Below are 26477 nucleotides of genomic sequence, written 5' to 3'. Positions count from 1 at the left end.
TTCATAGAACAGTGTTCGAACACGTCGAAGACTGGTTGGTCGGCTTCGAGCACGTGGCCTCCGTGAACGAATGGAACGACACCGAAAAACTCGGACACGTCTGCTTTCTGGAGGATGGCGCGTGTACGTGGTTTCAGAACCTAGAGGAGTAACTGACGTCGTGGCGCGAGTTTTGTCGTCAGCTTTGGGAGACCAACACCAGTGCTGATCGCCGCGAACCAGCGGAACGAGCGATTCTGGCCCGCGTCCAGTTGCGAAACGAAACTGTGACCACGTACGTCGAAGACATGACGCGCCTCTTCAGACGAGCGGATCCAAGAATGAAGCAAGAGAAGAAGTTACGTCATCTGATGCGCGGACAGAACTTTCCAAACCTTCCACTTTGCTGGGTAAAGTCAGGAGTGTGTCCATTTTCCTATGCAATGAGAGTAGGTGCTCCGCTATGGTTTTTTCAATTTTTTGTCCTTCCGTATCCAATTTTGAGTTATCACCTTTACATGTGCCACACTTCCATTTCCATGCCTTTTTTTGATTACTTTTTGCACGGAACATTTCTTCTGTTACACCTGAACATTCACCTAGATGAAAAAGAAATTTACACTCGCAGCAGCTGACTTCAGCGCCATCCTCGTCAAGTTCTAGTCGGCATATACAACAGCGCAGCTGAGGCATGACTATCTATACTGGACAGTGTTCAACATAAGACAACTTGTGGCAGCAGCGGCAGAGAGCAAGGCACTTAAAGGCAAAAGTTGCCACCAACCTGCAAGATTCAGTGTAAAGCTCAGTTGCGTCCGTCGCGCGCTGCCGCTGCTGCCCAAATGACGGGGAACGTCCCTCGTCTACTTTCAGTGGCCGGTGGTGTCGCTCTCTTGAACGTGATGTCTTTCACAATACAGCCGCTGACCAGCACTTGATCTGACCGAAACAGGAACGGAAGGGCGATCCTATTCAGGATCCAGTGGCCAAAAGTGGTTCCTTGTCTGGTCCTTGAAAGTACTTGGTGAGCGCTGCAAGATTCAGAGTAAAGCTCAGTTGCGTCCGTCGCGCGCTGCCACTGCTGCCCAAAATGATGCTTCTCCATTGTCCTTGTAAAGAAACTGTGAGTGCACTCATGAGGTGTTAATGCGGATATGCTTTTGAGAATACCACGTCTGTCGGTCTATTACCTCGAGAGCAGCCTGATCAATATAGTACGCAGATTCCATTTAAAGATCACATTAACATGCTCATTTATGTTGACAACATTTAGTTCTCTATAAAATATTCGATCGCAACGCATACGCCTCATATTTGCACAACGTAACTGACGGATCAGCACTAAAGCTGGTGTTTATTGACTACATAACTGAAGTTAATATTCACGGACGCACAGAGCTACAGAAGAAGTGTTGAGGTGCATACTTTTTGCCAGGCGAATGTTTGTTTCTTGATAGGCGATATAAAGGTGCCGATAACTGCAAGCTTCAATAGTTTCTAGCCAACGTGTGGTATCGAACGACGTCATATTGAAGATCACTGGGCTCTTACAAGAGACCTTACAAAAGATACGGCTCTGGAGGCTGACCTGACGGTTCCGGTTAAACGTGGCGTGAAACTTTTCATGCCAGGAAGCGGCGCTATCTCCTTGATCACTGTGCAAGGAGCGGCACTTAGTTCGGCATACGTCCCGGAGTTGAAGTCCCCTCTTTGGAGGTTAGCGACGCAACGTTGGTGGATAATTGCATTTTTTTTATCCCCGAGGAAATAAATGCTTCCCGAAGGGCTCGCAACACGGGCGGCTTTTGGGTAGCACTGGTTCATGAACTTGGATCATACTCATTCAATTGTTTAACAAGCCAGTCATGAGTTTTGCAGTACAGGTTGCAGCATTTTGCAGCATGACTGCAGCACAGTGCCTTAACAATCACCCAGTTGCCTTTCTGACAGCTGCTCGCATGGTATACGAGTGCTAATTTTTTCGCATTCGTGCGTTTTCGTTGTTCCCTTTTTTTTTTTCAGGCAACGTAAGGCACGGACGCCGAAAGTGCCGTCTCGTTCAGCTAGACCAAAGTGTTCCACGAAAAGGGTGTGTACAATTTTTTTTTTCGTTTTTCGAACACTTTTTTTTAATTCCTACAAAATGTAATCGTATTAGATCACTGCAGATGAATTATGTGCCCTGGAGGACATCATTTGCCACAAAAACCAAAACGAAAAAAGAAACAGAGCAATCGATTCACTAATTGAAATAATTACATGAAGAATATTTTAGCTGCAACTTGTGTGGCACATGATTATATTAGAAATTTAAGCGGTATCGTCATACTAATTAGACAAAATCAGTTCCGTGTTCATAGTTTTCAAACTTGGCCGGAGAGGTCACGTGACCCTGGAGGGCTCCTCTCCTTCCGGTCGCCAGGAGGAGATAATTAAAATTAAAGAGCGGCAAGGCATGCGTGCATGGGAATGAAAGGCTGCTACTATAAATAAAGAACGATATTTTAATTTTTATACTAACAGTGCTTCAACAAGAAATTCCACGCAATTCTTTCTGTTCTACGTTTTTTTTTTATTTGTACGGTTGCAGGCAGTTCTAAAATATCAGCGGGATTTTCGCATATATGGCACGATTGCAGTTCTTTCTTTCTTAATTTTATTTATTCAGGATTCTTTGTCGCGATATTCGGGCAGTGCGGAACAATTTCACACATTTTTACTTCGTAATCGCATCATTAGCGGGATGCGCAGAAAGGCGTCAAAGTGTGACAAGTGGTGGTGGTGGTGAATTGTAGCAACAGGTGGGTTTATCCTGGTGAAGTCCACTACGGCACATCAGTCTTGATGGGAAAGCAGCGCCCGTTCACGTGTGCGTGGGCAACAGGACAGATAATTTAACAAGCGCAAAATGCTTGGATCTAGAAGAGCAGGTGTTGCACGCGCGTCATTGGATGTGACGGCATGAGCTGGCTGAGGAGAGATGAGCGTGACGCCGCGAGGAGAGCAATGACACAGCTGCTACGAAACGTGCACAGGAAACACAGCACGAACTCAACCCGCACTTACTAAGAGCAGAACAACCTCAAGCTATATTACAGGCTCACTATTCGTGCCAAGCAATTGTTCTTTCTAGTAATTGTCTCAAAAAGCAAAAGAAAAGCGTACTGGCGTATGATTGCACTTCCATAGTTTAACAAGTTTCGCGCACTTTGAAATGATACCAATGTTACCGATAAACTTCGTACATCATGAAACATTGAATATTTTAATGTTGTAAGAAACTAGGCAACTATTTATGAAAAGTTTACTTAAAAAGTTGCGGTCTTAATAAGTTGCTAACTTGGGCTAGTTGGTACATGCCTGAAGAAAGCGAGTAACAGCTCTTAACAATGGGACTTGACTGGAACAGACGAAGCGCTGACTTTCAACCAATATTTTATTGCGCACACAGCAATATGTACAGGGGCTTGAATAGGCTGGAGGGAAAGGAGAACACATCACAGTAGGAATACATTGTCAGGAAGATTGCCAGGATGGAGAATATAAAAACAGCACAACTAAACGGTCGCCATCATCCACGTGCAAGATGCGCGAGTTCCATTTGAGGAGCGATATCGAAGGCGCAATCACGCACATATCGCCTTTCTTGTCGGGGCAAAAGGCCTCATATATCTCACGTTTTCACTGGTCACCATTGCGCCTTAGCATTTTGCATTTGTCAAAAGATGCACGACAACCACCACGGCAGCTTTACACGGCTAGGTGGTTGCCATCACACCATTTTATTAAATTGGAATGTTCTTTGAGATGGTCATTAATAGAACGGCCAGTTTGCCGATGTAGCATCGACCGCACGAGAGGGGGATCTCCTACACTACGTTGTGACAGCAATCAACAGGCTTTTCGGCGCCTTTCTTATCACACGTGCGGGGCCCCGTTTGTTCCGTATTGATTTTTTCGCACATACTGTAGATTTAATTTTTTTTTGGCTGATAAAACAGCTATAATGCCTGCCTTATGTCCTACATTTTTGATACTCGGTGTAAAAAGGGAATGACCGCGGTTCTTGAATGCGAACTTTTCTCTTTTTGATTGTTACGTTTGTCAGGTTTTGGCTGTTTTAAGTATTCTAAAATACATTCGGCAATGGTGGACAGTAAATTATCTGGGTAGTGAAGGCACAAATGCGACATGGCAGCTCCTAAACAAGATTTGGCAATCGCACGCTTCACCGGTTGCGAATGCGCCAAGCTTTAAGGTAGGAGTCTCTTCTTGGAGCGGAGGGCATTCTGCCAGCACATATGGTTTGATAGAAGTAGTTCGAGGGCAAGGAACATCTGTTTGTTATTATTGGAAAATTCAGTAGTGAGTTCTATTTTCTTCATGCAGGAACGACACAAGTCACCAATTTGTCCTGAGCAAGGCTGATTATCACGGGGGTTTGATCTTTAAAAAACTAAAAAGTGTTCTACGAATCTGAGCACGTTTACAGCGCTTATTTGTTTCAGGCATTCTGTGAGGAATCTGTCATAACTTGCTAAAAGAACGTCACTAAGTATCGAGGCAGGACACGAGCCTATGCATACACCATCTTTTTTTCAAGAAAAAAATCCCCATTGTGCTATATGAAGGTGGAACCTAAAAAAGAATTAAGAATTTCTAAAAAAGATCCTAATGCTGACTCCGCACGAGTCCTGAAAACAGACACACCCATAGCGATCGATGCACGCTAGACATGGTCCAGCACCAATGAATATGTTTTACGTCGACTGAAAAGCAGCTCACTTGTGGCGGGCGCTCACCTTCGAGACAGTAGGACACTTCTTGTAGCTTCCTGATAAGGCAGGGGTCTTCCACATCCAGCACGGATAGAGCGATGTAGGTAGTACCTTCCCACAAGGCACTGTCAAGTGCCTTGTTCCGGAACGATGACAAGGAAGGGAGCCTCTGCTTTGTGAGTCTTCGCCGAGAAGAAGACGGATAGGTTTTAAGCCCTTCGTCGACCGCACAAATACGGTATTACATTATTTTGCTGCTCAATTACAAAATCAATACCTTTGTTTGTCATTCTTTCTTAGAGTTGTGCCTACGGTATTGGCCCCTTCACTTTTGTGACCCGCTTGGCCAATGGAGAATTTAATTCGATCGCACCAACAAATGCTGGAGCTCCTTCCGGAAAATTGTACCGGAAACTGCGAGGAACGGACATGCAACAGCGGAGCCGAAGACATCTACGAAAGTCAAAAGGTACGCTAGCGCACGCTAGCGCAAACACAGCTTGCCAGCATGTCACACGCACCGTTGTAGAAATATATGCCCTAGCCATAATTCAAACACGCAGGTAACTCAAGATTAGGATGACTTCAGCGAAGTCTCTAAATTTTGGCTCGCCCGCAATCTTTTGATTGTGGTCAGAATCCACTTGGTTCAAAATGAATACGGCACGAAAAATTGGCTAAGGTGTAACTCCTGTAAGCCAAGCTATCACAAGCGAAATGTCTGTTTTACTTGGTTTCGCAAAGACTACGCACAAAGTGTTTCATTAATCCGTGCTTCCGGGCTCGGTGAGATTCTCTATAACGTGCTAATCTGTCCTCTCTTTGCTCCGGTGCTTTAGCAGCTAACTTTGCCTTTGCTTGAGATTTCACAGCCTGCTGTCTAGCTACATCTACTGGCTAATTGGATTCAGCCTATCGCTTTCGCTGAAGCGCATGCACAGATGGCCCAGCCGGCTTCCCATCCATGGCGAGACATAGCGGCCAAGCGGTGGTGAAGCAGCTGTTGAACCCTCACCTAGTCACGTGGTACCGCAGCGGCGAGGCTCCGAGCGAGCGCCGCTGCGACGCCTGTCCGCAGCGGATCAGTTGGCGTGCCGTCACACCTGCCACACTTCCGATTCGGCGACTCGCGCTCCGGCGTATCAAGGTCATTGCAACGCGATAAAGTGACCTTGCGAGACAAGACGCAGTAGAACTCTCGCTCTAATAATTATTATGTCCACCTTCTTAGGCAATAACAAAATGCAAGAAGATGCATTCGGGGATTAAATTGAAATACCGTCTCGTTCGTCGAGTGGTACAACAATGTAACGAGTATTTTGCAGAATGGTTTCTATGGTGTGTTGAGATGTCGTCGTCATCATAATCATCAGCAGCCTATTTAAGTTCACTTCAGGATGAACGCCTCTCCCCGCCATCTTTAATTACCCCTGTCTTGCGCCAACTTACCCGTCTGCCTGCGAAGTGTTAATGTGTATCTCACAGCAATGAGTGTACGGTGTCGAACTACGTTGCCCGTCACCCGCCACCCCAGGCGCTGATTTTTGGCTACACGTGTTGTTCACGCTCAGTCAAAACAGGAATGCCGTCAGACTTGTCACATCCCGGAGAAATTATAAGCAGTTATAGAATGTAATATGTATTACTTATTTCATACCCGCTCATCACACATGTATATTGTAATGCGCTATGCAATGTTTGCAACGTCTATGTTATGACCAGATATTTTAATCACCTATACCTGCAACCAAGCACCAGGCACTACCTTAGAAACTGCATGGCGAAGAGAAAAGTTGCCAGCGGCCTTTTACAGCGGAAGCTGCTATGGGCTCATTCCAATAGCCGTGTCGGTAGGCGATGTTGTCCGCTGCTGCCGGCGCCGATGTCCTTCGCAGCTATCGACAGAAAAAAAAAATTACACCATCTTCCCGTAGGGGAACCCTGAGTAGTATGCGAAGCAGCCATGGGGTAGACTCAAGGTAGTTTTATCAGCTGTATAAACTTGGACATGCAGCAGCACCAGCAACGTGCAGAACTGTTGTCGATGCCGTCGGCATTTTGCCCGCGTTCGCACCGAACGCGCACGGCGTTGGTGACTGTTGCCGGTGCCTCTGGGGCGCCTACCGTCGCGCCTCTAACCTAAGCTGCTTCGCATTATCGCGCACGGAGCCGCAGGTGTTACCAATCGTTGCGCAATCCGGGGAGGAGAGGAGCGTCGGAGAAGAGAGCAGGAATGCCGAAAGGAGAGGAGATGAGACAAGGAGAGGAGGGGGAGGAGGATGCGCATGCGCAGTGCGGGTCTGGACGCCACACGGCGGATTCAGGGAGGGACATAGCCCCGAGCATAAGATGCTTCGCACCTAAAATACCAGTTCCCGACAGAATCGAAGCAGGACCCACTTCGCGGGAGTCGGCTATTCTACCACTGTACCGAGCCAGCGCCTGTTAGAGCGAAGCTGAAACATTCCCTATAAATGCGTCCTAGCGCGCAAGGAGAAACCCGATTAAAGCCCCTGATGACATGCGCGCCGCGTGGCGTCGATAGATGCACACTTTGCATTGCAGTTGCATATTGTTACACCAGGTGGCACGCCATGTAGCAGTTGCATAGCTAGCGGTACCATGTAGATAGAGAAGATAGAAAGAGAAGATTAAGGAGATGCATACAAAAATGCTAGAGTGCAAAGATATATTGTATACCTGATTAAATAAAGCTTGCTAGGGGATAATGTAACCGCCCCGTTTCAAAGGCGATGCCAATAAACCATAATTATCGTCATTAGCATCGTATCGTGCCACTTGTCTTGAAAATTTGGGTGCACGCTGAATAGCCTCTATACGTGCGCCCTTTGCATTGCAGCTGCATAGTGGTACACCAGGTGGGGGAGCCATGTACACTTGCATAGGTGGCGGTCCAAGAAACAGAAGGCTTGAGCAAGAAAAAGATTATGGAGAGGCATAAAAAAACTTGGAGGACGCTTATGCTTCGCCTTTAATATTGGAACGCGATAGTATTAAACGATTCCTGACTGCTTCTCACGCTTCCCAGCAACTGAAGCTTATGTAACCGTCATGTCTACCGAGAAACGCTGGCGGAGAACGCTATGCACGAAGGCGTGCATTCTTGCATAAACGCGGCGTATTGCGTATGCCGATCCCGGAGGAAGTGCACAGCCGCGCCAGAAATATTACATTATTTACATGTTTCTATTATTGCTTCGCTTTGTTAATGTTGCTTGTTGTGATCAAAATGGATTACCACAGTTGTAAAGTTTGAAGCGGGAAACATGTACGATGTCACTTCGCGGTGCGGCAGTCGATGAGGTGGATGCCATGGGACATATCTCATAGGTGACAGGAGTCACCTGGCGCAGCACGCGGTAGGGTCCGACGTACCGCGACATTAACTTTTCACACAGGGCGACACGACGAGATGGGAGCCAGAGAATGACGAGAGAGCCCGGTGGAAAATCAGTATCCCGGTGTCGACGATCGTAGATGGTTGTACGGTCTGCGATGACGTGAGCCGAGCGCGGGCTACTGTGCGCGCGACGAGCGCACGCGTGATGACATCTTGCGCATAGGAAGTCGTGGACGTGGAGGCCGGATCAGAAGGGAGCAAGGTGTCAAAGGCTAGTAAGGGATGGCGTCCAAAGAGAAGATAGAAGGGTGAGTAGCCGGCAGTTTCATGACATGATGAGTTGTATGCAAATGTGACGAACGGGAGCGCAACGTCCCAATCATGGTGGTCATCGGAAACGTACATGCAAACATATATGCAAGCCCCCAGTTACGCCCCTCCACCCATGTGCGCTTCCGGTCCTCCCACTGAACACCTCACCGCCCCAATTGTTGCTGCTGCCGCTTCCGCTCCCCGGTTCACACCCCGCTACCGCAACGCTTCTGAGTGTAGGACGCCTGACGATCGACCAATCTGTTTTTCTTGCTCTCGCGTCGGCCACATTTCACGCCACTGCCGCAATCGTCGGAATTACCGACCAAGTTTCCCCGGGGACCACCGCCAAGATCGTGGCCCGTACTACAGCACATCTTTTCTTGACGACCAACTCCCGGCCCGTGATCCTCATCGTCTTTCTTCGCGCTCAGAATCGACCTACGCCGATAGTGCCGCACAAGGACACTGGTCCGGCCGATCGCCGTCACCTCAGAGTCGCCAGTCGCACTCCCCTCAACGCCGTCGCTCTCCTTCTCCGGCTTCCTCTGGACACCACCCGGGAAACTAGCCAGTGCAGCTCCGGGAGGTGAGGCTGCATTGACGACAAGGACCGCAAAACATCTATCGACCCCTACTTCAAGACGCAATTTGCTCGGTGTTCTCGTCGACGGCGTGCCCGTTACTGCTCTCATCGATACTGGCGCCCACATATCTGTTATGAGTTCTACGCTCCGACGCCGCCTACGCAAAGTGCTGACACCTGCCGTCTCTCCTACTGTGCGAGTAGCTGACGGCACCCGAACACCTGTTCTTGGTATGTGCACTGCCCGCGTTACTGTTGCCGGCCACCACACTTCAGTTCTCTTCGCCGTTCTCGACGCCTGCCCACATGATGTCGTTCTTGGCATTCACTTCTTGAGCGCCCACTCTGCCCTCATTGATTGTTCTTCTGGCATTTTGCGGCTCGAACTGCCATTGTGTCCTGATGACACCGCATCAAGTAACGCTCGCCTACGTTCCCTGGAGTTTCTACGACTACCCGCGCAGGCTGCTGCCTACGTCCTTATGTCACCGTTTCCCCCAGTCCCCTAATGGTAAATATGTGGTCGCTCCCCTCACAGATCTGATCCTCTCGCGCAACATCGCACTTCCCCATACCGTAGTGCTTATTGCCAACAACAAAACGTTGCTTCCAGTCCTCAACTTTTCTACTTCGAACCATGTTCTTCCTCAAGGAATTTCACTAGCCGAACTGTCACCTTTGGAAGAATGTATTGTTTCTGCATTCGCTGCTGACGCTGAGACCGCGACGCAACCTGCCATACCGGCGCCAACCCAGGCACTTCTGGACAAAATGATATACCCCGCACCTCCACCAAAAAGATGTTACGGGGAGTATTTAATTAACCGTGAACGGCTAGTGCTTGCCTAGTCAAGACTGCACAGAGCGCACAGGTTCCAGCAGGTTTTCAGTCCAACAAGAGAGCCTCTGACCCAGCCCCAGTACAATATCTTTGTCTTTGCCATTGCTCGTGACAATATTTATGTTCTTATGGTGCGGGCTGAGGCTTTCATTTTTATTCATTAATGCTTCAAAATAACAAATAAGAATAAGAAACCGAACTTTTGATATAGCGCACCAACCAGCAGAGGGAGCGCGATGCGGCTACAAAGCGCATGTAGCGGCAGGTTTAGACAGCAAACTGCCATTTGCCGCGTTTCGCTCTCACCGTCAGTTGGCGAGCTACAGCCGCTGAAGTAAGCACATGAACAAGCTGTTTTTTGGATTGGTGCCAAAGTGACAATGAAGGAATTGGAAGAACAGCGTGTGTGTGTGAAGTTCTGCTACAAACTTAGGAAAGCTTTCATAGAGACATTTCAGTTGCTTAGCCAAGAATGCGGGAAGGAGTGTATGAGTCGCACGCAGTGCTATGATTGGTTCAAGCGTTTTGAAGACGGAAGAATGTCGGTCGGTGATGATCCCAAGCCTGGACGACCTTCCACATCCGCAGATGATGACCACGTCGAGAGAGTTCAAACGGTGATTTGTGGAAATCGTCGTTTGACTGTTCCAGAAGTCGCTGACGAAAGGTTTTGAGTGACAAACTTGGGATGCGTCGTGTCAGTGCAAAATTCTTGCCGCGTTTATTGACTGGCGAGCAGAAGCAGACCCGTGTTGAAATCAGCCAGGCACTGCTCGCCGCTGCCAATGACGATGAAAGCTTTCTTAAGAACATCATAACAGGCGCTGAGACATGGGTTTATGGCTCTGATGTTGAAACGAAAGTGCAGTCATCGCAGTGGGTGGCCAAAGGTTATCGTCGTCCAAAAAAGCACGCATGAGTCGGTCAAAAATGAAGGTGATGTTGGTTGTGTTTTTTGGCTGCAAAAGCATTGCCCATCAGGAATTTGTGCCACATGGTCAGACGGTAAACAAGAAAGTTTACCAGGGAATCCTAGCACGCTTGAGAGATTCTATGCGCACTAAGAGGCCTGAATTGTGGGGAAAATGAGGCTTTGATGTTGCATCATGACAATGCCCCGGCTCACGCATCCTTGTCCGCAGCTACTTAGCGAAACGCCACGCTCCTGTTGTGCCACACGCACCATATTCTCCGGACCTAGCGCCAGCAGACTCCTTTCTATTCCCCAAGCTGAAAACCACCTTGAAAGGCAGTCGTTTCCAAACCGTAAATGAGATCCAGGAAAATGCGAGAAGAGACCTGCGCGCCATTCCAGAAAGTGCGTTCCAGGAGGCTTTCCAAAAATCGAAGAAAAGATAGGAAGAGTGCTGTTGTATAAGAAAGAAGATGAGGATGGTTGCGGGGGGACATAAAATAAAGAAGATGAAGTTCAAGCATCGGATGCATCGTTCCTCTGTGTTCTAAATACAACATATTGGCGACGAGATTTCAACACATGCAAGAGCAAGAGTCCTGGTGATTTCTGCTGCATCACCACAACGAGCATTCCGGGATTGCAACTGCCACCACCTTTCCTGCTTTCGCCTGGTCATCCGGCTGTCCCATGAAACCAGTGGAAGCAGGCCTTTCAGACGTACATTGTGGCTTCTGGAGCTTCAGAGCTTCCAGCCGAACGCCGAAAAGCTATCCTGCTCACATGTCTTGGTATGGAGGGGCAGCGGATCTTCTCTACGCTGAAGCGAGCGGACTTGCAGTTTGGCTGTGCTCTCGCTACTAGTCCTTCGAGCACAGGTGACACCGGGTCGACGAATGACGTGTATGACTCTGCGATCGCCCTGCTTTCGGATCATTTCGAGCATTCAGTCAACGTCATCGTGGCTCGACAACGGTTCAGCTGCCGTGCTCAGCATGAAGGTGAGACAGCGGAAGAATACGTCTCTGCTTTACAAATCCTCATTGCAGACTGTAATTTTGGAAGCCTCGCTGATGAGATGCTGCGTGATAGTTTGTCTCGAAAAAGACGAATCATCATTTACGTGAGCGGTTACTTTTAGAGGGCTCATCACTGACGCTCTCATGAGCTATAACAATTGCTAATCAGTACGAAGAAGCCGTGAGTCATTCTAAGGAATTTTGCGATGATGCTGCAGTTCGTCACGTTAAAACAGCGCAAAGCTCTTCTCGGTCTTCTGAAGAACCAAATGAACGCACAACTTGTAATAAGTGCAAAGCCAAAGCATCTGAGCATCCCGTACAAGGTACCAGGAAGCTTCGAGCTTGCTATTGTTGTGGAGTGACTGATCATCTTGCAAACAGTCCTGCATGTAAGGCCCGCAAGCGCAGATGTCGTCGCTGCGAGAAGATTGGCCACTTAGATTTCATGTGTAGGTCGTCTGGATATTCAGCTAAAGTTCGACAAGTTGATGACGACGACGACGCTAGCTCCCAGAGTAGCGGAAAAACAGCTTGTGTTGTCAATCGAAACAAGCATGGCATTTACGCATCCGTCGCTGTGGAAGGTAGCCTTACTTCGTTTCTAGTTTATACGGGATCTTCTGTCACTATTCTGGCTGAAGAATTCTATCATCGGGTTTTTGCAAGCACTTACCCTGTGAAACCTACCTCATTGCAGCTTTTCGGCTACTCCAAGTCAAATATAAGAGTTCGAGGATGTTTTGTCGCTTCAGCGGCGTTCCAAGACAGAACTGCTTGTATTCTTCTGTATGTTGTATCTGAAGGCACCACTGTACTGGGCTGTTTTGTCCCTTCAGCGGCGTTCCAAGACAGAATTGCTTGTATTCTTCTGTATGTTGTATCTGAAGGCACCACTGTACTGGGCTTAGACGCCATTGCGGCACTACAAATGAATATTGAAGGTAAATCGCTTCAGTGTCTTGCATTGGCCTCCAGCACTACTAGATTGCCAGCTGAGGTACGTTCAGAGTATGAACACCTCTTTGACAAACAGCTCGAACTTACCAAAGGATTCAAACACAAACTTAAGCTTCGTGATTCCGTTCCACCCGTTGCCAGCAAGCTCCGACGGCTGCCGTTTACCCTTCGTGAACAAGTGTCGGCTGAACTGCAGAAACCCACTTGAACTTGAAGCCCAAGACATAATCGAGCGCGTTGACGCCTCTCACTGGGTTTCTCCTATAGTGGTTGTTCGCAAGAAGGATGGTTCAATACAAATGTGTGTTGATCTGCGAGAGCCCAATAAAGCTATAAGTGTTGACAGCTTTCCACTACCACAGACAGACGAGCTGCTGCACAGCTTAGCTGGCGCCAAGCGATTCTCGAAGCTGGATTTGGCGTCGGCCTACCATCAACTAGAGCTCGATCCTGAGAGTTGAGATCTGACTACCTTCATCGCGCACGATGGGCTTTTTCGTTTTAAGAGAGTATATTTCGGCTTGGCTTCAGCCCCGTCAGCATTTCAAAAGATGATGCATCTCATACTGAAAGGGTGCAAAGCTGTACTTTTCTACATCGACGACAATATCGTATATGGTCGTTCTCGAGAAGACCGTCTTTCAAATCTTCGCATCGTTTTGCAACGACTTTCTAAAGCGGGCCTGAAACTGAACCAGAAGTGCGTTTTCGACGTCACAGAACTAACGTTTCTGGGACATGTTGTGAACGGTAAAGGACTCTTTCCACTAGCGTCATCTATCCAAGCGATGAAAGAAGCTCCGGCGCCTTCAAACATCAATGAACTTCGTTCCCTGCTTGGTCTGGTGGAATTTTATTCCAAGTTCGTTCCACATTTTTCGGATGTTGTGGAACCTTTACGGGCACTGCTTCGAGGCAACGAGCCATTTGCTTGGACTCCAGCTGCCGAAGAGAGTTTCGTCCGTTTGAAAACACTGCTGACAACTTGCAAGGTTCTACATTTCTTTGACCCAAACCTACCCGCCATCGTAACGACCGATGCCTCCGGGTATGGACTGGGCGCTGTGCTGCAACAAGATAACAAGGGAATTCTACAGATGGTTGCCTTTGCCATCCGTACCTTGAGCTCACAAGTGAGGAAGTACTCTGCAGGCGAACGTGAAGCCTTAGCATGTGTTTGGGCCAGCGAACATTGGCATGTGTACCTTTGGGGTCGCCCCTTTGTCTTGCGAACCGACCACAGTGCTCTTGTCATCTTACTGTCAACCAAAGGTGTTAGACATCGGCCATTGCCAATTTCAGTTGGTCAGCGCGACTTCTTTGTCAAAACTACACCATAAGGGAGCGATAATGTGGTGGCTGATGCGCTCTCTCGACTGCTTTGCAAGGAGAAACCAATGAGGTTGGCGAAGATGAGTTTCTTTGCCTTCTTTCTCCGATGTTAACCCCTGCAGAATTACAAGAGGAGAGTGCATCTGACAGTACAATCGCAAAAGTGATGGACTTTGTTTTGTCCTCTTGGCCGGATACAAAATCTCTGGAAGCGGAGCTAATGTCATATTTTCATGTCCGTGCAAAACTATCCATTGTACACGACTTGCTTTACCGTGGTGACAGGACCGCAATTCCAAGTATCCTTACTCGTCGTTTGATGGAAGTCGCACACGAATCACATCCGGGGATCAGTCGTACGAAAAGCCTTTTGCGAGAGTTGTACTGGTGGCCTCGAATGGATAACCACGTAAAACAACTGGTTAAAACATGTGTTGTTTGCCAGTCATATGATAAACCAGCACGGCCAACCGTAGCACCTATGCAGCCAGTAGCTTTTCCTGACAACCCTTGGGAGAAGATTGCCATTGATATTATTGGCCCATTTGAGCAAGCTCCCATCAAATGCCGTTATGCAGTGACGCTTATTCATTGTGACAGCAAATGGCCAGAAGTTTTTTTTTTTTCAAGACAAGTTTCTACGGCGATGGTCAAGAACTTTCTGCTACAAGTGTTTTCTCGTGAACGCTACCCGAGTGAAATAGTTTCAGACCACGGACCGCAGTTCAGCTCGGCTGAATTTGAAGAATTCCTTCAGGAACGCGGCATATGCCATTGCTTTTCTTCTGTTTACCGCCCGCAAGCAAACGGGCTTGTAGAAAGGTTTAACAGAGTCCTCAAATATGTTGTCCAGATGGCAGTATACGAGCGGCGTGATATCCGTGTCGCCGTGACCGACTATTTGGGGGTCTACCGCTGCACACCTCATGCCACAACGGGAGTTGCACCAGCCATTTTGCTGCATGGACGACTGCCACGAACACGCTTAAGCATTGTTGGATTACCGGATTCTTCATTTCATGAAAATCCAGCACAGGCGATGAAATGGCTCCGCTAGCGTGTCAGACAAAACCAAGCTTCTTCCAAACTTTACACAGACTGCCGTCGCGGAGCCCGAACAAGACACTTTGCCGTCGGCGACTACGTCCGCGTGAGAAAGTCGTCAGTTCACGGGAAAGTATCTTCGCGCTTTTCGAAACCGAAGCAGATTATTGAGCAACGACGGCCAGCTTCATTTCTTTTGGATGACGGTCGAGTGTGGAACGCCTCCAAATTTCAAGCGATACACTCAGAAGCTGCGGAGAAGTTAACAGGCAATCGACCTGGTATTCTAGAATGGACTCTACCACTACTTAACGAATCTCTTCAAGGTAGATCATTTCCTCTGAGTGAACAACATGCTGACTGCCCTTCTACGTCAAGGCAAGAAATAGCAGCAGAAGCCAGCAGTGAATCAAGTACTCAGCCGTCTTCACTGCAGGACAAAATGACCGGCCAACCCCGACGGAAGAGCGCACGAGTTGAAAAAACTCCGTTGAAACTCAGGGACTATGCGTTACGCAAGCGATAGTTTTTTTTGTGTTTTTTTATCAACCGGGGAAATGTTGTATAGGAAATAAGATGAGGATGGTTGCCGGGGGACATAAAATAAAGAAGATGATGTTCAGGCATTGGAAATGTTGGATGCATCGTTCCTCTGTGTTCTAAATACAAGTGCATTATCAGTGGAGGGCACTACTTTGAAGGAGACATCACTTAAAATGTTGTACCATAAGCAGTAAAGGTGTTATAGAAAAAGATCGGTTTCCTTTTGAACAGATCTCGCATATCAGTCCGAGAAGATTTAACATAAAAGGCATGCGCTGTCGGAGTTTTGTTTCATGACATTCGTTTGTGGGCTGTCATTCTCAAAACGCCGAGCAATAATTTCGTCAAGAACGTCCGACAAGGTATGAGAAACACGCGTATACCGCATGTCATCTAGCAAGGAGAGGCATACAAATATGTACGGAAATTTTTGCTCCCTGACAAGGTCGCCGAAAGCGACACCGACGCCGACAGCGGATTTTCTCTCATACCGGAACCTTAGCGCTCTCGCGTTAAAATTTGTGTAATGAAACACATATATAGCATACCTGATCAGATGAAGTAGGTTAGGTGACTATTTGACGCAATTAAATGACTAGGTGACTAGGTGACGCAATTAAATCTTCATCATTAGCAGCATAGGTAGTGCTAGACAGAGGAGGATTGAGGAAGAAAAGGGAAATTAAGAAGATGTATACCAACATGCTACAGCAAAAAAAAAAAAAATCTATAGCATATCTCAATAAATCAAGCAGGCTAAATGACTATCCCCATCTCGTTTCAAAGGTGGTGCCAATTAATTATCATCATCATTAGCATCGTTTCCTGCCATTTCTCACACGATGTTACATGCGCACCGAGTAGCGTAGATAAGTGTAAACTTTCTATTGCAGTTGCGTTGTATTCGGCCAGGTGTCCCGACAAGTAGCGGTTGCATGTAGGAGTTGTATACTGCATGTAGCTGGATCTGGTTAACTCAAGTAGGCTAGGTGACTATTTTCACCGCCCCGTTTTAAGAATAGGCGTAAAAATAATCACTATCAGCATCAACTGCATCATATCGTGCCACGAGTCAAGAGATGTGGCATGTGCGCCGCGTAGTCTGACACCTGTGTTTGCTCTTCGGTACACGTAATGGCGCATCTGCGCAAGGTACGAACAACGGCTGAAGAACCGCTGATGAAGAAGCGCGGCTGCAACCAGACAACGTCAGGCTCATCAGACAGCTGCGTAGTGAGCCCCAAAAACAACACCTGGGCGGAGTGGTAACATCTTCTCGTCAAAACGACGCAAAGAGACTTCGCTGCGAAGACCCTCTAGTGCGTGCTGCCAAAAATGGAGCTCCTATAGAGCCGCTCCTCCAGTTTACGCTATGACTATGCTGCGTGTGCCGCGCAAGCCTGCGACATTTCTTAGCTTTCATTTGATTTTATGAGAAATTCCATAAGGTGGAGATTGTGGCGCACTCATCAGTGTGTAGGTTTCTTCTCATAACTATTCTTAGTCATAAAAAAGAAGCTAAGGAATTGCACCTTCCTGCCAATGCAAAACAAGATCCACAGAAATCTCGCATTACACTTTCCCAGCCGCCGAAATGAACGCGCAATGATAACGAGCATTTATATTCTGAGGAAGTATTTTATGCGGCGATTGTCTGAAAGTTCGGAACGTATATGCTAGACAGCTGAATGCCCTGTTGAACAAAAGGTAAAATGAATGATATAAGGTACCCATAGAAACCGGAAATAATGAGTGCTAGTTAACCCTGTGCACTCACGCATGCGCGTTTGGCTGGTCTGGCGTCTGCATTCTTAATTTCATTAGCAACGACAAGTGAGCGTAGCATTCTTGATTTCCGGCAACGTGAGGCCCAGGTTTCACTCTGGCAATGCGGTTCTGCCCCTCTCAGAGTTCAGCTGCGGTGTCTTCTGCACTGTGTTGCCAGAATCTTGCGGAGCAATTTAGAATGGCTGTGTCGCCGCTCGACGTATACTAGCGTCGACAACAGCAGCACCCTTTTAGCAGCACTACATCAACATCACCTTTATAGCGTCGTCTCTAATACTCTAAATCATCTTTTATTGCGATAGCAATTATATGTAAACTCCAGGCGGATTTCTGCCGCCGGCGTCGCCGTGAGGTTCCGTATAAAGTATAAGGGCGATAGAATCGTAGCCGCACGCCGTATGCTGTATGTGCGAGTGAAAGCGTGCGAGGGGGAGAATGTATGTGCGAGTGAAAGCGTGCGAGTCGCGCGCAACGCTCCCTAGGGAGGGTACGGATGGGGGGCGCGTTGTAGTCTGGGGTACAGATGGGGGGCGCATTATATTCTGGGGCGGCCCTATCGGCCGCGTTCCGGGGGAACGTAGGAAGGGGGGGGGGGGCGCATTCAACGCCGCGCGTGGTCGCTCGGGTTTCGGTATTTTGAACGCCATCCGCGCCAGGGACAGAGTCCGCCCTACGCTGAGTTTTCGCGGCTTAGTTAGCGTTGATGCGAGCGGCGGCACGAAGGTCAAATCGCTCGCTGCTGCCACCGCGCTTACTAACTACAGCGTTTTGACAGCAAGCTTCTGCAGTCATCAAGTCAGATGCGCTCGTGTTTGTTTGGGCATTCGTGATACCATGCTTGTTAATTTGGTTAGTTTTCCTGTGTTTACAAGTTTACACGGACATTAAAACTACTATCCTTACTTCGTATAGATGTCCACTAAATTGCTATCGCAGTCGATGCTTCGCCTTTCGGGCGAAACTGAAACTTATTTCTCGATTGCTTCAGATAGCAAGCAGCATAACGATTGTGAGTTACTGCAACGTCGGCCAGAGTTGAGCCTGCCCCGGCAGCAGCCATAATCCTCGACTCTCGGAATGTGAACAGCGCGAAATGACGGGGCAAGCAACAACACTAGTGACGAAGCGGTGACCTTCAAGTTACTTGCGTGCTGAGCATGGAATGTAAATACGCAAGAAGGAGAGAATACAACAGAAGGGAATATCGACAACGTCAATGAATGTGATACCATATGAAGTGCGACAGCCAAACTGCGACCACGGCCACCCAAAAAGATATATATCTCTTTATACAAAGTCCTAATTAGAGGCGTGCCGATACACGCTGAGCTTCTGCTTTTTTGAAAGTTATATTGTAAGCTTCATCGACATCGCGTGTTCTTTGGTTTTCATACTTTCCTACAATGGTGTTATCAAGTAATTCTTGAGAGCATCCTCCCTCTTTTCAGTGCACAGCCCGGCTGCACTTTTTCTAGTTTTTTTTTTTTATTTTAAAATTCAGGTGCTCCCGCAGGCGGTTCTTAATGCAGCGGTCAGTATGCGTGCACGCAATAAATAATATCTGAAGGTCAGTGCTTCATCGTTTGTGCTCTTACCCCATTCTTTAGCACTGTATAGACTGCGATATCGAGCCTCAACGCTCCATCTCCGTACTGCAAGAATTAAGTTTTTTGTAGATCAAATAAAAGCACACAGCATATACATGAAATCAGGCCAAATACACTCGCATCAAAACAGTTATGAAAATGATCTCGTATCTACTTTGAGAATTTCGCGAGTCATAAGATGCATATGTGTACATTGCTTCTTTTTAAGGCTACCATGCAAGCACCAATGCAAGCACCGATACAGGATGGCATTGTGCACTCTCCCTACAAGCAATCCGAGACAGTGCTGTTGTCATTTGCTGAATACCTCACAGAAAAACTTCAACCTCACGGAAACAGAATTGCACTGGTAAGGCGTTCCACATTTATAAAGCACAGGTTGTTCATGTTTACAGAAAACGAAGCTGTCAATGTGTCAGGCTGCGTTAGAGCTCAAAACCAAAGGTACCGCTTACAAAGGGAAAAGGAAAATGCAGGTTTAATTAAACGGAATGCTAAAGACAAACACTATCTCAATTTGTAGTGAAAAAGTGTTTTTTCAGAACTGCATTCCGTTTACTTTGCGTTATCGAGTTGATTACAAAAAGGAAACATAAAGGCTAAAATATGTTTTATATTTTGCGCCCATAGCCCAGGGCCAGTACGTCAGAGTGACTTAGCCAGGTGGCTTACTGGGCTAATGCGTAATCCACAATGAACGTGCACAGTGCGAGAAGAAATTACGTGGCCGAATAGAAAACAGGACAAGTGCTGGCTTCCAACTGGTGATATATTGGTATTCACGTAGTATTTATACACACATCAAAAAAATTTGGTGGAATATTCTACTCGCAAGCTGCACATCTACTGGATATCTATGGAGGGTGTCTGATACCCGTGTTACAGGGCACTTTCAAGTGCCGTCGACTTGAACGCCAGTTGACACTGAAACTGCCATTCAAGTGAAAAGCACTCTACTGAGTCCGACACTACTTCGTAAAGTTCACAGGAACGTCATTTAAGATGCAGAAGTGAACAACACCGTAACATACGCTCGCTAAACAATCAACCCCACTCTGAGCCCTAGAATATAAAAAATCGTCCCACGCTTACTCCAGCTTGTTCACAATAGACGCATCGCTAGCTCTGTTCAAATTTGGTGCATATTTGCACGTGGTTTTTGGTTCTGAACGTCACATTTAGACTAATAATGACCGCGTTCTGATCAGAGAAGCCTTGAAGAGTGTTACACTGAAGTTCACTTTTGTCGAGTAAGTAACCAACAAAAATAAGATCCCGAATGTTGTTTTCGCAGGTAGGGAACACGACTACTTGAAACAAATTAAAGGACAAGGACATAGCGATCATCAAATCACAAATTTGTTTATGGCTGTCACTTGATTTGAACGACTGCTTGTTGATCTGCAAGAGATTGAAATAGTATGCAACTACAAATTTGCCGCTGTGTAGCCTACGCTGTGTAAAGTACTTGTTAGCAAGGCCAAATAGAGAAGCGGCGCCAGGAGGACAATATACCTATTGCACCAAATTATACATCTAGTGCACCATTTGTTACCTTACACCATAGTGACTTAGTAGCAGGATGATCAGGCAGGAGAAAGAATTCGATGTTTCTGTTAATAAAATTCGCTATGCTACCTCTTGGACTACCAACCTGAACTACCAAAAGATTGATGTGCAGTATTGCATTCAGGAGTCACGCCTTCTTAAACATATTGTCAGATTACGTAACTCGAGGAGACAGTTACAATCTACGCTCCTGTTTTCGAAGCTTCGCTTATTTACATTGAAAATGTTAGCTGCCTTTCAAGAGGCAGCCAGTGTTCGAGAGTCGGATGCTTTGATGAAGAGATGGCTTGCTTCATCCCGTTTATAGCCAAAGTAATAACTTATAATGGCACCGAAACTCAGCTAAACTGACTTCGAGACCAAGTCTGCATCAAACGAGTAGCTCTGAGCATCTGGCGTACCCGGTAGCGGTAGTGGTCCCGGGTTATTCTCCAAAGTAGGTCACCTAGGCGGTGCGTCTGTCCTCTCGGAAGTGGTTTCCGGAAGTGGAGTCTCCTGGCAATCGAGTGTGGAGTGTACGACCACTAGACCGCACAGTCGATGCTGAAGGTCCTTAGGTCGATGCTCGGCATCGGCTACAGTACCTAGCTATGTGGCCAGGCATGCCGCAGAAGTGACACACTGGCAAAGGGCGAACTTCAGGATGCAGATTGTAGTATTCTGCTGAAGACATAAGTTGAGGGTAACGAGGTGCTTCGCCTTGAAAGTCGTAGGTAGCGGTAAGTCATCGTGGACGAAAGTTGCGTGGGCGTTGATCAAAGCGTTAAGGGGACGAATCATTGCGTGGTGGTTCGGTCGTACCGTAATGCGCTTCGTCTCTGGAGCCGATAAGATCTGCGACGTTCACCGTGTGGTTACAAGTAGCCGAAGGAGGTTCCCAAAGAGTGTCTCGGAAAATGGAGGAGCTGCAACGTGGCGCCGCATAACGTGCCTGTTCGTCATGCCGCTGGAGATCCACGCGGACTATCTGGCGGATGGCGGACGAAAGGTCTGGGTGCGGGGGTCTTGTGTAAACACTTGCTACGGTCGTTACGTTGGCCAGCCGTCCAAACTTCGATGTATTTCGGTGGCTTACCGAGCAAACTTAAGCCGCTCAGCCAATCCGACATAACCCTATCGTGTGACCCAGGCAGAACGCAAGATAATCAGCGATCAAGACCATGGAATGCTTTGCAAAGGCGTCATTCAAGAATCGTTTAGCCCATAGGCAGCCCCCGTAATACTGGCCAAGAATTAAGAGGGTACGTGGTGGTCCTGCGTTTATTATAGTCGCCTAAACGCCATTCCCAAGAAAGATGTATATCCGCTACCATGAATTGACGACGCCATCGACTGCCTCTTTGCGGCATCTTGCTTTTCCCTTGTTCATTTACGGTCAGGTTACTCGCCAATTCCTATGCACAACGACGCCAGAGAAAAGACAGCATTTTTAACGCCCGACGGACTATGTGAGTTTCACGTGATGTCTTTCGAGTTGTGTAACGCGCCCGAATTTCTACTGTGCCACTTCTACTGTGCCCACAACCGCGCTCGTCGCTCGACCGCACGGTCTCTTATCTCTCCCACGCGCAAACAAGGAAGCGGGAAGCCAGTGCCGGAGGGAGCGGGGAGGGGGGGGGGGGCGCACTTTTCCTCTGCCAGCAACCGCGCTCGTCGCTCGCCGCACCGGCTCTTACCTCCACACGGCTCTGACCTTTATGCACTGTGCATTCTCAGCTCAGTTTCCGTTGAAGCGATAGACCGCACGTACCTTCGCCCGCTGCTTGCTGCCAGCGTTTTGACAGTCGTTGTCTGCAGTCATTCAGTGTGATCTATTCATGTTTGCTTGTGCGCGCTCACACCACGCTTGTTCATTCAGTTAGTAATAGTCGGGCCACATTTTCCAACGCACGCTACACATGTAATGCTGCCCGGATCGGCAGTGCAGCGCTACAGGTGTGTCCCTTCGCACGCGCGCTGCCCACGGGAAGCGCTTCTCATCAACACCACCGTTTCACACGCGCCTTCTCGTGGTCATCGAGTCTCTCTTCATGTCGGTCTACTTACGCCGCAGCACACCTGCTTACTTAATCAGCTCGTGTTTACTACAATTCATATTGCTACCAAAGCCGCTCACCTTACTTCGTATGACATTGCTGTGTTGCTATCGCATTCATTGCTTCGCCCTTAGGGCGAAACTGTGACATTTTTTTCTCAGACTGGTTACACACTACTACTACTACGACGACGGGGACGGAACGGGTGCCGCTATAAGGAGCTTCGCCCCTAAAAAGGTGCGGCCTGCCGCGTGCATCGAAAACGGTGTGATCCGCTGCGGCGCCACCACGGAGAAAGAATGGCGCCACACACCGGGGTCTGTTGTCTGGCATCGGCATAGCAAATGCGTCAGGAACGCGCTTGGAACGCCGTCGCGCGTGCAAACCGAAGCGTTCCAACCCCCTCAGCTAGCGCCGTTCGGCACAGCCAAGCGGCCGACAATGCAACTACGGCCGTCACGTTCGCTCCCATAGCAGCGCGCCCGACGCGGCAGGCCGCACCTTTTAGGGGCGAAGCTCCTTAGGGTGTGGGTCGTTCCCTCCTCTGTAGTAGTAGTAGTATGTAGCCACCTCTACTTTATGAATTGCTCAATAGATGGCGTAGTGTGTCCGTATATGCATGTATACGCATATATATATATATATATATATATATAATATAACCGGAAACCGACTGCCGCTTCCGGTTCCGCTTCCGGTTCCAGAAGCCAGCTTCCGGCTTCCGGAGAACGCTTCCGGCGTTTTTCTCTCTCGTCCGTAGCTAGGTGCACTGCGGTGCACAAGGGCGTTGTTTCCCGACGCGCGTTCTCTTTCTCTCGTTCCCGACGCGCGCTCTCTTTCTCGCCCGTAGCTAGGGGCGCTGCATTGCACAAGGGCGTTCGTTCACGACGCGCGGTCTCTTTATCTTTCGTCCGTAGCTGTGGTTTACCCCAATGATCCCCCGAAACCCCATTGTCTGTGCGTCGATTCCAAATTTGACAGAATCCCTAGAAGCGGAAGAGGCAGCAATTGCCTTAGCAATTGCTCACTCCTCCGCTACGTATATTTTCTCAGATTCAAAAACCGCAATCAGTAATTATGCCAATCGCAAAATCCACTCCCCGGCTGCTAAAATACTCGAATCAAATCCCCCTCCTAATTGCCTTATCACCCTCCTTTGGGTCCCTGCACACAGCGAACACCCAGGCAACATGGCCGCTCACACCCAGGCCCGAGCACTCGTCAACCGGGCTGAGAGCGACCCGCCTTCGTCTCGCAGTGCAAGAGATCGACTCCTCGGCTACCATGACCTCACCCTGTTCTACAGAAATTCCCGCCTAATCTACCCCCCGCCGCATAAATCTCTTCCCAGAAGTGACCAGGCTTTGTGGCGAAGACTTCAAACAGCCACAGTTACGACCCCTTTCCTTCTGTCGATTATTACACACGGGGAAACCTCTCCTCACTGCCACTTGTGTCCTAGCACCAGAGCTGACTTTGCCCACATCTTTCTAAATTGCCCGAACAAGCCCAAGCCCCCGTGGCGAGGGTCAGAACACCAGGAGCGATGGGAGGCTGCTCTGCGCAGCTCGCAACCGGACTTACAGCTTCGGACAGTGGGCTGGGCCAGAGGGGTCGCCGAAGCACAAATGTGCCCGGCCATCTAGAGCGGCCTGAGGGCCCATCGTCGTCCTGCTTCCCTTTCTCCCCTCCCCCCCCCCTCACATGATTCTGTCGTGAATCAATAAAGTTTACCCACCCACCCACCCCGGAGCTTCGCCCCACTCATGATCATTCACCCCGTGGATATGCTGCGATTTTTTTTATCCAGCAGCCGTGGTACTTGGTACTGAACTGCTCGGAGAATGCGGGTCTTGTGCTAAAAAATCACAGCATATCCACGAAGTGAATGATGATGAGTGGGCGAAGCACCGGGGGATCATTCGGGTAAACCACAGCTACGGACGAGAGATAAAGAGAGCGCGCGTCGGGAACGACAGAGAAAACTACACCATCTTCCCGTAGGGGAACCCTGAGTAGTATGCGAAGCAGCCATGGGGTCGACTCAAGGTAGTTTTATCAGCTGTATAAACTTGGACATTCAGCAGCACCAGCAACGCGCAGAACTGTTGTCGACGCCGTCGGAGTTTTGCCCGCGTTCGCATTGAACGCGCGCAAAGTGGAACCGGAACCGGAACGCCATCTATTGAACACTTCATAAAACTAGAGGTGGCTACATACTACTACTACTACTTCTACTACTACTACTACTACTACTACTACTACTTCTACTACTACTACTACTACTACTACTACTACTACTACTACTACTATTACTACTACAGAGGAGGGAACGACCCACACCCTAAGGAGCTTCACCCCTAAAAAAGTGCAACTTTGGGGAACGACAAACTCTTGTGCTAGAACATCTGGTCCCTAAAGAAGACATACGACCAGATCAACAAAAGACTGCGGCTGTAGAAGTATTTAACGTACCTGACTCTGTCAAACAGTTAAGAAGTTTCTTGGGCTTGTGCCCCTACATTCGCCGATTCATTCCCAGGTTTACTGACATGCCTCATCCCCTTGCATGCCTTCTCTAGCAAGGCGTCCCCTTAGAGTGGACTGCACATTGCGACTCATCGTTTCGCCAGCTGAAGTTCCTTTTGACATCCCCGCCAATTCTTCACCACATCGATCCTTCATCACCAACTGAGATTAACGCCAATGTCAGTGGCGTAGGCATCGATGCTGTGCTTGTTCAGCGTATCGGCGACAGCGAACACGTGATCTCGTACGCTAGCCAGTCCTTGAGCCTCTCCGAGCACAACCACATGGTGACCGAACAAGAGTGTCTGGTGGTCATCTTCGCAGTGTAACGGTTTTGTTTGTATCTCTACGGGCACCCCTTCACTGTGCTAACGGATCATCATTCGCTATGCTGGCTCGTGAATCTGGGGGATCCCTCTGAATCTGGGGGATCCCTGGGCCCTTTGTCTACAGGAATATGATTTCTTTATTTGCTACAAGATTGGTCGGGGACATACTGACGCTGATTGTGCTCCGTATAGCTCTCTACTAATTTGCTATCGCAATTGATGCTTCGCTTTTCGGGTGAAACTGCGACATTTTTTGCTGCAAGAGTGGCCGGGGACATGCTGACGCTGATTGTTTCTCTCGGATGCCACTTCCGACAACTAAATGCGATACGGATAACTTTGACCAATGCATCGCTTTTGTGTCCCCGATATTTCCGGACATGGGTGCCGTCATATACGAGCAGCGCAAGGGCGATAGCTTACAACCGCTCTTCGTGGCAGCACAGGAATCACCTGCAGGCAGTCGCCTTCGCCTACATGGCAACGGCGCCCTGTATAAGACGAGCTACTCGACCACCGGTGCCGGCTACATTTTAGTTGTCCCCTAGACCCTTTGCATCCTAGTCTTATACGCCATACACAATGACCCAACTTCCGGTCATCTTGGCTCCACACGAACCCTCTACTCGGCTCAAGAACTGTTTTACTGGCCTAAAATGCGGAACGATATCGAACGGTACGTCGCCAGCTGCTCTCGATTGCAGCTCTACAAGAATCCTCCACAGGCGCCACACGGCCTACTTCATTCAGTCCCATCTTCTACCGTCCCCTTTGAGCAAGTTGATATAGATCTTCTGGGCCCTTTCCCGTGATCATCAAAATTCAATGGTTGGGTTATCGTTTGCTTAGATCACCTTAACCGCTATTGTGATACCGCCGCAGCTACAGGAGTTTCTGTGTTCTTGCTGGCTCACGTTATGCTCCGACATGGACCTCCTCGCATAGTAATCA

The 26477-nt window shown here is 48.4% G+C and overlaps 1 long non-coding RNA gene across 1 annotated transcript in view; it reads left to right on the top strand.

The window, feature by feature from the left end:
- Positions 1-26477, top strand: part of LOC125945461 (uncharacterized) — a 41256-nt gene that overhangs the window by 7195 nt on the left and 7584 nt on the right. The window contains exons 2-4 of the long non-coding RNA XR_007466906.1: positions 2002-2068; positions 5058-5226; positions 19272-19412. This is a non-coding gene — a long non-coding RNA (uncharacterized LOC125945461). The remainder of the gene's footprint in view (positions 1-2001; positions 2069-5057; positions 5227-19271; positions 19413-26477) is intronic.

Source organism: Dermacentor silvarum, chromosome 5 (genome assembly GCF_013339745.2).
Source record: "Dermacentor silvarum isolate Dsil-2018 chromosome 5, BIME_Dsil_1.4, whole genome shotgun sequence".
NCBI lineage: Eukaryota > Metazoa > Arthropoda > Arachnida > Ixodida > Ixodidae > Dermacentor > Dermacentor silvarum.
Note: the sequence above shows the minus strand (reverse complement) of the source record. Positions and strands in the feature narration are given on the sequence as shown.